The sequence below is a fragment of the Calliphora vicina genome, chromosome 3 (assembly GCF_958450345.1).
Source record: "Calliphora vicina chromosome 3, idCalVici1.1, whole genome shotgun sequence".
In the NCBI taxonomy this organism is placed as follows: domain Eukaryota; kingdom Metazoa; phylum Arthropoda; class Insecta; order Diptera; family Calliphoridae; genus Calliphora; species Calliphora vicina.
The window spans coordinates 82358669-82376747 of NC_088782.1; the positions used below are offsets into that span (position 1 = coordinate 82358669).

The 18079-nt window shown below is 31.1% G+C and overlaps 1 protein-coding gene across 2 annotated transcripts in view; it reads left to right on the top strand.

The window, feature by feature from the left end:
- The window catches only part of LOC135954948 (armadillo repeat-containing protein 8-like), a 450125-nt gene that overhangs the window by 131495 nt on the left and 300551 nt on the right, over nucleotides 1-18079 (top strand). The window lies entirely within an intron of this gene.

An 18079-nucleotide genomic window follows, 5' to 3' on the forward strand; every position in this document is an offset into this window, starting at 1 on the left:
TAACACGTGCATGTCCTAAGCAGGGGGTATATTGACCCTTTTGATTACAATGTGACTATCGGATAGCTGATCGAAGGTAGTCAACGCTTCTGGTGGGTAAAATAAACTGCAGTACAAAAAAAAGTTTGAAGTGACTTCACCATAGGTTACTAAGAGACACTAAAGTGACTATTGACTTCATGCTATGTTACATGCGATATCAGTATACTTAAGCAAAAATAAAAATAAACTGTATGAGAATTATATTAACACAATTTGTAAAAAAAACAGTTTGTACGAATTACTCACAAAACGTTTAAAGTGACTACACTCCAGATTACTTAGAGACACTTAAGTGTCAATTGTCTTCACGTTAGATTACTTGGGATGTTTAAAGTAACCAATTGTCTTCTCTCTGCACTACAAAGTGCACACACGTGTCAAATGACCAAAATATATAAAATGGAGTCAGCCAAGTGATAAGACATTTGTGACAATTACTGTCTTTAAGGGATACATTGACTACTTGCTTAACTGCTGGGTACTCTTTCACTTTTCAATGTGTGTATGATATAGAATACAAGCGTAGGAATTTTACAGTATTGTCGAGTAAAGTGAAGCAGGTCATTCAGTGAAAACTACAAAATTAATGTGCTTGTGCAGCCCTCTACATATCTATATAAAACAGTGGTGTTCAAAAATAAAAATGAAGATGTATTGGTGAGAGAGCTACCCAGCAAACATAATGTCAAACACTTAAAATAATAACAAACTGAAGAAAGTTTAGATTTAGAATTTTTGTCAAATAAAACCAATTTATTAAATGAATATAATTTAAATTTTAAGGAAATGAAAGAATATACATTATACGGCCGAAATACTCTCAATTTTTTTTTATTTGTTTTTAACTTTGTTTTTTTGTGTTCAATTGAAATTGAAACGCGTGTGTTTGCTATGCAGTGTTGTCAGATTAGGGGATTTTTCCCCAAATTGGGGATTTTATTTTGTAAATGGGGATAAATAATTGGGTTTGGGGATATGGGGAACAGTTGGGGAAATATTGTATGTTTTCGGGATTTTTGGAATCTTTTTGTATGTACTGAATTATTTTATTTAATTTATGTAAGAGATTATTTTAAAATCGAAAGAAAACATTGAACTTTAATTCTGATAAGTCGTAAAATTTCAACAATATGCTATTTTACATTTTATACTGACAATCCTTGTTATTATGAGTTATCAACAGACGTGAATGTTTGTTTTAGAAGAAGAATTTGTTACGTTCAAAATGGCAAAAAAATAAAACTGCAAAAAAATCATAATTCCACCTGGGAAATTGAATATTGGTTTCGATGTATTTCTTATGGAATAAAATCTGAAATTTATATGTATATAAAGAAAGGTATTCATTTCAAAATTAAATGGAAAATTACACTCTGAGTTCTCTAACAGTTGGTTATAGTTTGTTAAAAATACAACTTTTTGTGTAATTTGTATTATTCATTTTATTTTTTAAATTGTACATTTACATATACCAATTGAAGAGTAGCAAAGGGCTTCAAATTGTTATTAAAGGTATTGACTCTTGTGTAGATCCTGAAGATATAAAGGCTGCTTTGGAACATAACAAGTTTAAAATAAAAAATGTAGTCAACATTAGAAATCGCGAGAAAATTCCCCAACCAATGTTTAGAGTTGAACTAGAACCAGGTGGTGTTAAGAGAGCCACATAAGAGATCGGGATCCGTCCAGTGTTTAAACTGTCAAGAATATGGTCATACTAGGGCATATTGCACCCTGTTTGCGTGGTGTGTGGAGAATTGCACGGTTCTACCCAATGCGATAAATCCAAAAACGACTCAAAAGTAAAAAAATGCAGCAATTGTGGCGGAAATCACACAGCAAATTACAGAGGATGCCCAGTATATTCTATAGTTAAAAGAACATTAACACAGAAACCCAGTATTTATCCTGTGCAATGAAAGAACCTAGTTGATACCCATTACCCCCAAATCTTGCAAACCATGAATAATAAAGGTTCATACGCTAGTGTTCTAAAAACGAATCCAACTTTTGCTCAAAACCCACCAATAGGAAAAGAAAATAACCCTAATATCAATGTGGAATTTGCAGACCAACATCCCACTTCTAATTTTAGTCGACTGGTAGCTACAATAGAGACCCTAGTTAAATCGGTTAACAATTTTACCAACTCTATGAGTAATATGATGCAGGAAATGCTTAAAATGCAATCCATGTTATTACAAGCTATCCTAAATAAGCCATGAACTGTTTGAAAATATGTTTCTGGAATGCAAATGGCATACGCCAACACAAAAACGAACTCGAATATTTTTTAAGAAACCAACAAATTGATATAATGCTGGTTTCTGAAACTCATTTGACGTCCAGAAGTTCATTTCGAATAAATGGATACGTAATATATGATACCAAAGATCCCAGAGGTAGAGCATGCGGAGGCTCGGCAATTTAAAAAAGCTCGAATCAAACACTACTTAATGTGTGATCTTTGCGAAGATTATCTTCAAGCTACTACAATCTGTCTTGAAGATTTTCATCGAAACTTAGTGATTTCATCGATATACTCACCCCCTAGATTTTCAATTACAGAAAGTCAATATAATAGATTTTTTAAATCACTAGGCCCCCTTTTCCTGGCTGCTGGCGATTATAATGCTAAGCACACATTCTGGGGATCACGACTGATTACCCCTAAAGGTCGTGTTTTGTTTGATACAATTTCTAAAATGGATTTGAATGTGATTTCGAGCGGCCAACCTACCTACTGGCCTACTGACCCACGAAAAATACCGGATGTTATTGATTTTAGCGTGATGAAAAATATCCCTGGAGAAATGATTCAAGTTGAATCCTCGATGGAACTATCTTCAGATCACTCACCCACTATTGTTACTTTATTGAGCCCCCGAGAAATTGTATCCCCGACTGGTAATTTAGCGATGACAGGCACTAGAATTGATTGGCTCAAATAGAATTGTAGAACAAATAAAGTACATATAAATATGTATGAATTAAAATTAAACTAGTATTTTCACTGGCGATTTTTGGGGATATCATAAACTGTTTTTTGGGGAATTTCGGGGATAAAAAATTTAAATTTGGGGATAAGTCTCGAAAAAAATCTGGGAACCCTGTTGCTATGCTTCATCCAAAAACTAACAACAATGCTTATTAAATTTCTGAAAAAATGAGACATTTATTATGCTCTTTAAAAGAGCGTAACAAATGTGTTTAATTTTTTTAAACAATTGTTGTATGGGATGAACATCACTGGCTTAAAGGAATGTACCATATACATGTGTTTGTGCTTTTTGTTCTATTTAATTCTCTCAGTAAACATGAGAGTGAGCACGAAGATTTAGCTTTCCTGTTACCTAGCCCCCTCATCAATAAGAAGCATACAATTTTGTCAATTTTAAATACACTGTGTGCAACATCTTTATATATTTATAGTCTTTGCTATAACGGACATAGGTAGAAAATTTTTTTGTATTTTATATGTTCATCCCATACAACCAGGCTTGCCAGTATTGGGGATTTGTCCCCAAAGATGGGAATTTTGTAATGATTTTGGGGACAGAAAATTTCGTTTGGGGACTGGGGATTTTATTGGGGATATATTAAAATATTTCGGGGATTTTATTTTATAAATTTATTTTATAAATTATTTAGTTTTTATTAACGGTAATAGCAATAAGTTACCAATAATTGAACTTTATTTCATGTTCTTTAAATTCAAAATGGAGATGTTTAATAGTAATACATAATATGACACAATCTTGAAATCAGTATCTCCAAAAAGTTTTCTAATTGTCGAATTTTATGTACAGATCACAACAAATTTAGATGGTAAAGTTAAATTGAATTTACAATCGGTTATTATACCCTTCACCATGAGTGGCAAGGGTATATATAAGTTTGTCATTCCGTTTGTAGTTTCTACATTATTCATTTCCGACCGTATAAAGTATATATATTCTGGATCGTTATATATAGCGGAATCGATTAATCCATGTCCGTCTGTGTGTTTAAATCAACTTTCCGAAGCCCCCAAATAATTTACATACACGATTCTTCCGGCTCGGTTGCTATTTAAAATCCAGAAAATCGGTCCACAAGTGGCTGAGATATATGGAAAAAACCAGCACATCCTCGATTTTTGACCTATATCTGGATTACTAAGTCATTAATATACACAATATGGATATGCAATGATAGATGTTTCAAAAACCTTTGCAAGTTGGACCTGGAATGGGTCAAAATCGGAAAAAAAAAATTTTTAACCCGAATTTTTTTTTAAAAAATAAAAAAATTTAAATTAAAAAAACAATTTCGAAAAAAAAATCAAAAAACAACTGGAAAAAAATAAATTGTTGTTTACCTAAAAATATTTAAAATTTTTATTTTAAAGTATATTTTGGTGAATGGTATATAAGATTCGGCACTGCCGAATATAGCTCTTTTACCTATTGTCAACTCGGTTTATGTAAAATCTTTGGTTAAACAAATATACCACTACTAATTTTCTACAAAATTTTAAATAGAGAAAAAAAAATGTTCAACCAATTGGAATGATTATTTTCAAAAGAAACTTTGACTAATTTATAAGAATTTTGGTTTGAAGGAAACTTCATAATATTTTAACAACTAATTTGATCGGTTATTGGCCAATTAATTTAATATGAAGTTTAGTTTTTGTGAAAATTTCAAGAAAAACAATATTTGGGGATTTTTGGGGATATTTTTAATTTTGGTTGGGGACAGGCATCAAAAGTACCTGGCATCCCTGCATACAACAATTGTTTAAAAAATTTAAACACATTTGTTACGCTCTTTTAAAGAGCATAATAAATGTCTCATTTTTTCAGAAATTTAATAAGCATTGTTGTTGGTTGGTTTTTGGATGAAGCATAGCAAACACACGCGTTTCAATTACAATTGAACACAAAAAAACAAAGTTAAAAATAAATAAAAAATTTGAGAGTATTTCGGCCGTATAATGTATATTCTTTCATTTCCTTAAAATTTAAATTATATTCATTTAATAAATTGGTTTTATTGGACAAAAATTCTAAATCTAAACTTTCTTCATATTGTTATTATTTTAAGTGTTTGACATTATGTTTGCTGGGTAGCTCTCTCACCAATACATCTTCATTTTTATTTTTGAACACCACTGCTTTAAGCAATTGTGTGCATTGTTTTTGTTTTTATTGTTTTTTCGTGAAAACACATTCATAACATTAAAAACTAAAACAAGTTTAGTTTCTATACAATTTATGGGCAAATAACCTGTGGAAAAGAAAATGTTACCGATTGTGTAATTGTAGGAATACGTGTTTTATTGTTGTAGAAATAAAACTATATCTATTCGCACCGAATTATAATGTTATTTTTTAGACTATTCAATTATGTATATATGTACTTACCATATGTAATTTTATATTTTTGTATAGAATGAAGATGTAATAACATGATTTTTGTTTGCTTAGTTTTTATTAAATTTATTTAGCAGTTTAATGTTTCAAAATTTTAACTTTTTCTATACTGGATAATTTGTATGTTTCCCATGTGGAATGCTTCCGTAGTAAAATAAGAACTAGTAAATTAAGCATCTCCATTCTGTGTTTATAACATTCGTTATTCTCATCAAACCAAAAGGAATAAATTGTATTTTTGGTGCATCTTACGAATTGCTCAAGAACAAATGTTTTTATGTTTTTTATATGAACTTTACAAACTTCAAAAAATAAGTCAGATGGAGCGTACAAACTTCCAAAGTCGGAATCTTTTGTATAATTTTTTGCATGAACAAACATTTGGGAAGGATATGACAAAATTTGCGCTGGTTTAATTATATCCACACGACATTTAACGCAACATATCCGTTGAGCTATGTAACCAACAAAATATCTACTTGATGTTAATTCTATTGGCACATTGTTGGAGGTAAAACAATCGGCATCTTCATTAAAATATTTTTAATTTTCATCGTATATATCTGCGACATCTATTACAGGGGTATGAGTACTTTCTGATATACTTCCAGTCCTTTCAGTATCTTCTAAAATTGTTTGAAACTCAATAGGTAAAAACATTGCATCGTCGTTTGCACAATTTGATGAGGTAATTTTTAAAGATAATAACTTAGCTACTGCCATATTAAATTCATGAACCGATGGATTTTTGCAGTGTCCACCTTTGACACGTATATATGAAAACAAGTTTTCTATAGGATCTTGGTTAAAATGGCTCGTTAGAATGCAGAGTAAATTTTATTACATTTAATTATGGTATTTAATTAATGTATGTAATAATTAAGTGATTATTTTCATAATTTGCTAGTTTTATTTCTCTCTAAATATGTTTAAAAAAATTTATATAATAAAGGTTTTTTATTTCGGTGCGAATCAATATAGTTTCATTTCTACAACAATAAACCACGTATTCTTACCCTAAAATAACACAAACGGTAACATTATCTTTTCCACAGGTTATTTGCATATAAATTTTGTGAAAACAAGATTTCTTTTAGTTTGTTTGTTTTTGATTCGGCAATATAAATCTGTATACATACATGCACACACGTATACACGCATATAAGAATGAATTGCTGAGAGATTAGAATAATACGTTCTCTGAGTATAATAAGTTCTCTGAGTACAATAAGTGGCAGTAGCCGTAGTAGACATCGACAAATTTGGCACTGGCAGTACAATGTATGGCAGTGCAACATCTTTATATATTTATAGTTTTTATTTATAGACTCTGAGACCATCCAACCGATTAGCTCCAAACTGGTATCATTGGAAAGGAAATTTTCTGAATATTGTTTTAGACATTAGGTCCATTCGGTGCTTTCGTAAATAAGATTTTCGAATTTTCTCATACAAACATTTTTCATATATATATTAGAGTGTCCCTTAGAATTAAATTTTTTGAAATGTTGAGACGGTACCCCCTGAAAACTTTCGTAATGACATAAAATAATACCAAAAATTTGTTTAGCTTGTTCTAAGAAAGGCAACCCGTGCCGACTTAGCGATTTAGATTTGAGGTGCATTTACAAGGGGAAAAAATGATTTTTTTTTCAGTTTTTGTAAAAATGTTGCCATTAAATAATTACTTTTGCAATTTAATTTAAAAGAATCGAAATGTGCACATAATTGTCGTTCTAATAAGATATAAAAGACAAAAATTGGTTAAAAAATGTTAAAGTTTTTAAAAAATCGCCAGGCCATTAACGTGTCTCAGGCCACTAGAACATGAAATGTACGAACAAAATTAACATATTTTGAGAAATATTCAAATAAAGCTTATTTTTACTTAGAATATATCCATATTTACTTGTATATGAGTTTTTGTCTTCGTAGGATACCGTTAACCTATTGCCAGGTTAACCAAAAAAAATAATTTTTTTAACGGCAGTTTCAAAACTCCAATTTCAAATTTTTAAAAATTTTGTTAAACAAATTTCAGTATTTATTGATCATCACATTTAAGTTTATTGACAACATAATAGGATATAAAAGTATGAAAAAAATATGACAATACCTCCTATAGTTTTTCCGTACCAGCGATTTAAATTTTGAGATTTTCGAGAAAAACTAATATTTTGGTTATATTTTGGCGAATGAGCCGAATTTCCTTAGTGTTATGATTTTTAAGTAAAAGCTATTCAGAGTAATATAGTCCAGGTAATCTTCTATCTATCTATATCTATCTATATACACTGATGGACGAAAGTCACCGCCATTTCCCTTCAATGTTTAAAGGACTACCACGTTATAAATATAATTGAAACACAAAATTTTATTTTTTCAACAAAAACAATAATTCAATTTAATTATACTTCAGTTAAAACAAGTCTTTTTAACTTAACCTAATTTACAAATACGTACCGTGGCGATCCTTTACACATCCTAAAGAGGAAATGGCGGTGAATTTTGTCCATCAGTGTATATAAAATACAAAAAATGTTTCTACCTATGTCCGTTATAGACTCTGAGACCATTCAACAAATTAGCTCCAAACTGGTATCATTGGAAAGGAAATTTTCTAAATATGGTTTTAGACACCTAAAATACAACATTAGGTCCATTCGGTGCTTTCGTAAAGAAGATTTTCGATTTTCTCATACAAACATTTTTCATCTATATATATAAAAATGGATATATGTTCCCAATGAACTCAGATTTTGATGCAATATTCAGGGAATCTTCAGAAAAGCCCAGCGGTTATCACTGTACAGACAGATTTTTTATATATTATACCGCTAATGCCCTATATTTCATAAAAATGGATGTGTGTATGTATGTTCCGTATGGACTAAAAAATGGCTGGACCTATTTTGTCAAGTCAGATTTTAATTTTCTGTCTGTAATAAACAATTTGGTTTAATCTTGCATATTAGGTGCATGAATAAGAAATTTCCATATGAAATCTACTTTTAATCAAAAAATTATGAAGTACCAAATACAATTGAAAGTGTCTGGCGAAACAATAAAATACAAATCGATTGACACAGTAATGAACGAAGAACAAGTCGTCAATTGTCCTACTTAATTTTTGAATTCATTGGAACCAGCCGAAATGCCACCACATGTATTAACATTGAAGGTTGGATTACCGACTTTTTCCGACACTGTATATTAAAATCGAGATCGAGATGCAATATAAAACAGATATTTTCTAAAGGCCAGACGCGGACCGGGTTCAGCTAGTTGCTAAATAAAATAAAACTCTATGAACAAAGCCAATTGGCCTATTAGACGGTGTTTAATTAAAGGAAATGAAATTAATGTATAAATCGTTAACTGTGTATTCACTACAGTGAAGAGGCATTCACGGAGTGAAGTTTATAACATATTTAATGATATTAAAGACAACGATGAAGTTATCAAAAACTTCGTTTATTATACTCGTTGTAAAAACTTTCGGGGCATAATTGCTACAAAAATTATAAATCTTCGAAAATGTTCGATGATTGAATGGAACAAATTCAACTGCCTAACGATCTGAAGAAAAATTATAGGCCATTTATTAATGCTTTTATTGCGTAACTTCACAGAAAAATAATTTTATAGTTTTTTATGTTATTCAAAAATGTTCAAAATTTTTCTTGGAAAATATTTATGTATGTACATTAGACATGCCCTTAAAAAATAGATTTGCTTTGGATTGGTCTTATTTTGTTTGTTAGTAGCTAAAACTAACTACTGCAAAATTTAAGTGAAATCGGATAACTAGAACACGTGCCGGAAATCGATTGAAAGTTGTAAAATTGGGTAAATAATGGTACCTTTTTCGATATGCTAATAACCAAGTTATTAGCATTTCACTACCTCATATATTCAAGAAAAACGACATTTTTGTATTATTTGCTCACTGTTTTGCATGCAAAAGTTATGTAAACAACTATTTCAATAATAGAAATTCGAGTAAAATATGAGTAAACTAGCACTTTTTGATCAATATTTGGTCAGATAAAACTCGTATAACTTTGTTATTTTTCATTCGAAATTATTGTTTTATACCTTGTTAGAAAGATAATTTTCTAGAAGCTTAGGTTTATTGCAAATGTTTAAAAAACAGTATTCAAATATGGAATTTTTTTAAGATATCGGATAAAGTACCATTATTTACCCAATTTTACAACTTTCAATCGATTTCCGGCACGTGTTCTAGTTATCCGATTGCACTTAAATTTTGCAGTAGTTAGTTTTAGCTGCTAATGAACAAAATAAGACCCATCCAAAGCATATCTATTTTTAAAGGGCATGTCTAATGTACATAATTTTTTATTAATTTCAACTAGACATTGAGAAAATATGGGCGAAATTTACTGCATTTTGAAGAAGATAAAATGCTCTAATGTTATTGGATTAATTGTATTCTTTACGTTTCAGACTTTTCGATACATCTGGAAATATTGACCAATAATGGTATATTATACAAAAATATTTGAACTACATAAATCATTGGGTAATGCAATTTATTATAAAATAGCAACAAATTTATGTAAAAATTTCCTTCCTGTACAATTTTATAATATTAATGAACATGTTCTTATACTGAATGGAAAAAGTTTGGAAAAAAATTCATGTTCGATTAATAATCAGCCCAATTATGAAAAAAAATTCCGCGGGAGTTTTTTTCCATTTTCTCATTTTTCCTATTCAAATTCAATGGGAAAAAACTCCCGGGGAACAAACTCCCGCGGAATTTTTTATTCATAATTGGGCTGAATATTTATTAAAAAATTCATTCCAATTATGAATTTCTTTTTTCTGTGTTACACTTTATTATTTACAAACATATATTTTTTAAAAAAATCCTTATATTATTTGTTCTAAATATTTAAAAAAAACAAGTAAGAAAGTATGGTCGGTCAAGCCCGACCATATAATACCCTACACTAAGTAAAAGAGCAAAAAACATTTTTCTTTTAAAATTTCAATAATTTATATTTTTGAGTGATTTTCGGAAGTGGGGTTATATGTGGGCTATGACCAATTATGGACCGATCACCATGAAATTAGGTCGTGTGATTTATGTCTTTATTAAAGTTAACTATGTTGAATTTTGTGTTTACCAACATTTTTAAGCGATTTATGCACGTTAAAGTGATTTTCGGAAGCGGGTCTATATGGGAGCTATGACTAATTATGGACCGATCGTAACAAAATTTGGTGACATGAATTTTGTGTAAACTTATTTGGAGCAGAATTTGTGGAGATACATATATAAATTAAACATTTATGACCATTTATGACATATATAAATTAAACATTTATGACTCAGAAAGTGATTCTAAGTCGATCGGTATACTTTAAGGTGGGTGTTAGACTAATATTTTTGGGCGTTACAAACATCTGCACAAACGCATAAGACCCTCCCCACTATGGTGGTGTAGGGTATAAATATAATGCTAAATAATAATATTTCTCAGATTTTCACTGTTCAGCAGTTGTGTACAATTTCATTCTGCTTTGCAATTTCATTCTGCCTAACAATGCGACACTTGTTAACATCAATTCAACTCAAGCTACCACACATAATAACAGCAACATCAATAGTTATAGGCGTGGCATGGTACAACACGGTTTTCGTGGCGCGATGACATGTAACAACATGGTTTTCGCGGCGCGATGACATTGAAAAACATGATGTGCGCATCGACACAACACTGTGTTTTGTTGTGTCGATCAAATTTTTAAGTAAGACATTTTTCTACAAGATGTTGTCTTGTGCAGGCCTTTAGTGCACACCGAGTTTTTTTTATTATTAAATGTTCGTGTGTATAGGAATTTCTAAATTCTAGGAATAAAATTTTATTGTTTTACAAAATTAAAAAAAACGTAAAAACTTTACCACTTCCAAAAAACAGCGAAAAAACACACGTTAGGCCGCACACATTGAAATGCATACACACTGAGGGAAAAATGACGTTGCAAAATCGACAACGGTTGGTGTCATTTTGGCACCATACGGTGTCACTTTTTTTCGACACCGTACGTTTATAAATTGTAAACAAACGGGTACGAATCGACAACGCAATGTTGTTAAATTAAACGCCGACGCATCTCAACGTGAGGTGCTGACAAGTTATTGTCAAAGTGTTGCGGCGAAACTTTTTGCTCTGATTTGTTTTTATAAGTGAATTTAAATTTTATTTAGTCTGCTTTTACACAGGGCAAGTTTTCTTGCGCAAGTCTAGAGTTTATAGGAGAGAGAGGCAAGAAGAAAGAAGAGGGGTACACACTTGCTTGTACTGGCAAGTCTCTTCAATTCTCTTTTGTTTTCTCATTTTCACTATGGCGTCTATTAGGTTTTGACATACAAAATTGAAAACAGACTTGCTGTGTGTAAACAGTCGAAGAGACTTGCTTCAAGTAAACTTGCTGTGTGTAAAAGCAGTCTTACATTAAAAAAGTGAAGTGAACTGGTGTCAAATCGTACACGAACGGTGTCAAATCGACAACGGATGGTGTGAATTCGACAACTGAATGGTGTAATTTTTTCGTTGACAAATTGACACCGTTCGTGTACAATTTGTGCACATATGGGGTTGATACACTATTGACACCAAATGGTGTCAAATCGTACACGGATGTGTTCATTTTTTCTCTGGGTGCATAGAAAAATTCATTCATGAAAACAAAAATAATTCGAATGATTCGAATAATTTTTGCTCATAGCATTGAAAATGTAAAACAAATACGCGACAGCGCATGGTAGCATACGATCGTATACAGTGAGTGTCACTCAAAATCGTACAACATATTTTTTTTTAAATATTATGAAATTATACTTTGTAGGGTATAATTTGCTATTTTTTAGTGCCTTTACGATTTTAAATGAAGCGTTGATATTCTGGGCACTGACAGTCTTACCCAATTTTTTTATTTGTGGATAAGGGCAATTAAAATTATACCCAATTTTCTGATAGGTAATAGCACACACAATATAAAAATAGCATTTTAAAATATTTCCAAAACATCAACTTTCTAAAACTAATGAATAAAATTTGACTACGATGGTGTACGATTTTAAGTGACATTCACTGTACATAGCAAACTCACATTCGTTTTATTTTTGTCGCGCAAATTAAATACCCAGCAGTTCTAGGAGACAGTACCGAACTAGTGATTTTACCCATCATTTAGGGTGGGAGCTAGTTACTTCAATAGCCACGTGACTAGTCATTTTAACACGGGCATGTCCTAGGCAGGGGGTCAATTGTCTCCTTTTGATTACAATGGGACTGTCTGATAGCTGGTCCAAAGTAGGCAACGCATTGGATTCACAAACTGGTTACATAGCGTTAGTTACCTTGCTAGCTTTGTAACTGGTTACTTGATCAGCTACTTGACTAGTTATTTTAACACGTGCATGTCCTAAGCAGGGGGTATATTGACCCTTTTGATTACAATGTGACTATCGGATAGCTGATCGAAGGTAGTCAACGCTTCTGGTGGGTAAAATAAACTGCAGTACAAAAAAAAGTTTGAAGTGACTTCACCATAGGTTACTAAGAGACACTAAAGTGACTATTGACTTCATGCTATGTTACATGCGATATCAGTATACTTAAGCAAAAATAAAAATAAACTGTATGAGAATTATATTAACACAATTTGTAAAAAAAACAGTTTGTACGAATTACTCACAAAACGTTTAAAGTGACTACACTCCAGATTACTTAGAGACACTTAAGTGTCAATTGTCTTCACGTTAGATTACTTGGGATGTTTAAAGTAACCAATTGTCTTCTCTCTGCACTACAAAGTGCACACACGTGTCAAATGACCAAAATATATAAAATGGAGTCAGCCAAGTGATAAGACATTTGTGACAATTACTGTCTTTAAGGGATACATTGACTACTTGCTTAACTGCTGGGTACTCTTTCACTTTTCAATGTGTGTATGATATAGAATACAAGCGTAGGAATTTTACAGTATTGTCGAGTAAAGTGAAGCAGGTCATTCAGTGAAAACTACAAAATTAATGTGCTTGTGCAGCCCTCTACATATCTATATAAAACAGTGGTGTTCAAAAATAAAAATGAAGATGTATTGGTGAGAGAGCTACCCAGCAAACATAATGTCAAACACTTAAAATAATAACAAACTGAAGAAAGTTTAGATTTAGAATTTTTGTCAAATAAAACCAATTTATTAAATGAATATAATTTAAATTTTAAGGAAATGAAAGAATATACATTATACGGCCGAAATACTCTCAATTTTTTTTTATTTGTTTTTAACTTTGTTTTTTTGTGTTCAATTGAAATTGAAACGCGTGTGTTTGCTATGCAGTGTTGTCAGATTAGGGGATTTTTCCCCAAATTGGGGATTTTATTTTGTAAATGGGGATAAATAATTGGGTTTGGGGATATGGGGAACAGTTGGGGAAATATTGTATGTTTTCGGGATTTTTGGAATCTTTTTGTATGTACTGAATTATTTTATTTAATTTATGTAAGAGATTATTTTAAAATCGAAAGAAAACATTGAACTTTAATTCTGATAAGTCGTAAAATTTCAACAATATGCTATTTTACATTTTATACTGACAATCCTTGTTATTATGAGTTATCAACAGACGTGAATGTTTGTTTTAGAAGAAGAATTTGTTACGTTCAAAATGGCAAAAAAATAAAACTGCAAAAAAATCATAATTCCACCTGGGAAATTGAATATTGGTTTCGATGTATTTCTTATGGAATAAAATCTGAAATTTATATGTATATAAAGAAAGGTATTCATTTCAAAATTAAATGGAAAATTACACTCTGAGTTCTCTAACAGTTGGTTATAGTTTGTTAAAAATACAACTTTTTGTGTAATTTGTATTATTCATTTTATTTTTTAAATTGTACATTTACATATACCAATTGAAGAGTAGCAAAGGGCTTCAAATTGTTATTAAAGGTATTGACTCTTGTGTAGATCCTGAAGATATAAAGGCTGCTTTGGAACATAACAAGTTTAAAATAAAAAATGTAGTCAACATTAGAAATCGCGAGAAAATTCCCCAACCAATGTTTAGAGTTGAACTAGAACCAGGTGGTGTTAAGAGAGCCACATAAGAGATCGGGATCCGTCCAGTGTTTAAACTGTCAAGAATATGGTCATACTAGGGCATATTGCACCCTGTTTGCGTGGTGTGTGGAGAATTGCACGGTTCTACCCAATGCGATAAATCCAAAAACGACTCAAAAGTAAAAAAATGCAGCAATTGTGGCGGAAATCACACAGCAAATTACAGAGGATGCCCAGTATATTCTATAGTTAAAAGAACATTAACACAGAAACCCAGTATTTATCCTGTGCAATGAAAGAACCTAGTTGATACCCATTACCCCCAAATCTTGCAAACCATGAATAATAAAGGTTCATACGCTAGTGTTCTAAAAACGAATCCAACTTTTGCTCAAAACCCACCAATAGGAAAAGAAAATAACCCTAATATCAATGTGGAATTTGCAGACCAACATCCCACTTCTAATTTTAGTCGACTGGTAGCTACAATAGAGACCCTAGTTAAATCGGTTAACAATTTTACCAACTCTATGAGTAATATGATGCAGGAAATGCTTAAAATGCAATCCATGTTATTACAAGCTATCCTAAATAAGCCATGAACTGTTTGAAAATATGTTTCTGGAATGCAAATGGCATACGCCAACACAAAAACGAACTCGAATATTTTTTAAGAAACCAACAAATTGATATAATGCTGGTTTCTGAAACTCATTTGACGTCCAGAAGTTCATTTCGAATAAATGGATACGTAATATATGATACCAAAGATCCCAGAGGTAGAGCATGCGGAGGCTCGGCAATTTAAAAAAGCTCGAATCAAACACTACTTAATGTGTGATCTTTGCGAAGATTATCTTCAAGCTACTACAATCTGTCTTGAAGATTTTCATCGAAACTTAGTGATTTCATCGATATACTCACCCCCTAGATTTTCAATTACAGAAAGTCAATATAATAGATTTTTTAAATCACTAGGCCCCCTTTTCCTGGCTGCTGGCGATTATAATGCTAAGCACACATTCTGGGGATCACGACTGATTACCCCTAAAGGTCGTGTTTTGTTTGATACAATTTCTAAAATGGATTTGAATGTGATTTCGAGCGGCCAACCTACCTACTGGCCTACTGACCCACGAAAAATACCGGATGTTATTGATTTTAGCGTGATGAAAAATATCCCTGGAGAAATGATTCAAGTTGAATCCTCGATGGAACTATCTTCAGATCACTCACCCACTATTGTTACTTTATTGAGCCCCCGAGAAATTGTATCCCCGACTGGTAATTTAGCGATGACAGGCACTAGAATTGATTGGCTCAAATAGAATTGTAGAACAAATAAAGTACATATAAATATGTATGAATTAAAATTAAACTAGTATTTTCACTGGCGATTTTTGGGGATATCATAAACTGTTTTTTGGGGAATTTCGGGGATAAAAAATTTAAATTTGGGGATAAGTCTCGAAAAAAATCTGGGAACCCTGTTGCTATGCTTCATCCAAAAACTAACAACAATGCTTATTAAATTTCTGAAAAAATGAGACATTTATTATGCTCTTTAAAAGAGCGTAACAAATGTGTTTAATTTTTTTAAACAATTGTTGTATGGGATGAACATCACTGGCTTAAAGGAATGTACCATATACATGTGTTTGTGCTTTTTGTTCTATTTAATTCTCTCAGTAAACATGAGAGTGAGCACGAAGATTTAGCTTTCCTGTTACCTAGCCCCCTCATCAATAAGAAGCATACAATTTTGTCAATTTTAAATACACTGTGTGCAACATCTTTATATATTTATAGTCTTTGCTATAACGGACATAGGTAGAAAATTTTTTTGTATTTTATATGTTCATCCCATACAACCAGGCTTGCCAGTATTGGGGATTTGTCCCCAAAGATGGGAATTTTGTAATGATTTTGGGGACAGAAAATTTCGTTTGGGGACTGGGGATTTTATTGGGGATATATTAAAATATTTCGGGGATTTTATTTTATAAATTTATTTTATAAATTATTTAGTTTTTATTAACGGTAATAGCAATAAGTTACCAATAATTGAACTTTATTTCATGTTCTTTAAATTCAAAATGGAGATGTTTAATAGTAATACATAATATGACACAATCTTGAAATCAGTATCTCCAAAAAGTTTTCTAATTGTCGAATTTTATGTACAGATCACAACAAATTTAGATGGTAAAGTTAAATTGAATTTACAATCGGTTATTATACCCTTCACCATGAGTGGCAAGGGTATATATAAGTTTGTCATTCCGTTTGTAGTTTCTACATTATTCATTTCCGACCGTATAAAGTATATATATTCTGGATCGTTATATATAGCGGAATCGATTAATCCATGTCCGTCTGTGTGTTTAAATCAACTTTCCGAAGCCCCCAAATAATTTACATACACGATTCTTCCGGCTCGGTTGCTATTTAAAATCCAGAAAATCGGTCCACAAGTGGCTGAGATATATGGAAAAAACCAGCACATCCTCGATTTTTGACCTATATCTGGATTACTAAGTCATTAATATACACAATATGGATATGCAATGATAGATGTTTCAAAAACCTTTGCAAGTTGGACCTGGAATGGGTCAAAATCGGAAAAAAAAAATTTTTAACCCGAATTTTTTTTTAAAAAATAAAAAAATTTAAATTAAAAAAACAATTTCGAAAAAAAAATCAAAAAACAACTGGAAAAAAATAAATTGTTGTTTACCTAAAAATATTTAAAATTTTTATTTTAAAGTATATTTTGGTGAATGGTATATAAGATTCGGCACTGCCGAATATAGCTCTTTTACCTATTGTCAACTCGGTTTATGTAAAATCTTTGGTTAAACAAATATACCACTACTAATTTTCTACAAAATTTTAAATAGAGAAAAAAAAATGTTCAACCAATTGGAATGATTATTTTCAAAAGAAACTTTGACTAATTTATAAGAATTTTGGTTTGAAGGAAACTTCATAATATTTTAACAACTAATTTGATCGGTTATTGGCCAATTAATTTAATATGAAGTTTAGTTTTTGTGAAAATTTCAAGAAAAACAATATTTGGGGATTTTTGGGGATATTTTTAATTTTGGTTGGGGACAGGCATCAAAAGTACCTGGCATCCCTGCATACAACAATTGTTTAAAAAATTTAAACACATTTGTTACGCTCTTTTAAAGAGCATAATAAATGTCTCATTTTTTCAGAAATTTAATAAGCATTGTTGTTGGTTGGTTTTTGGATGAAGCATAGCAAACACACGCGTTTCAATTACAATTGAACACAAAAAAACAAAGTTAAAAATAAATAAAAAATTTGAGAGTATTTCGGCCGTATAATGTATATTCTTTCATTTCCTTAAAATTTAAATTATATTCATTTAATAAATTGGTTTTATTGGACAAAAATTCTAAATCTAAACTTTCTTCATATTGTTATTATTTTAAGTGTTTGACATTATGTTTGCTGGGTAGCTCTCTCACCAATACATC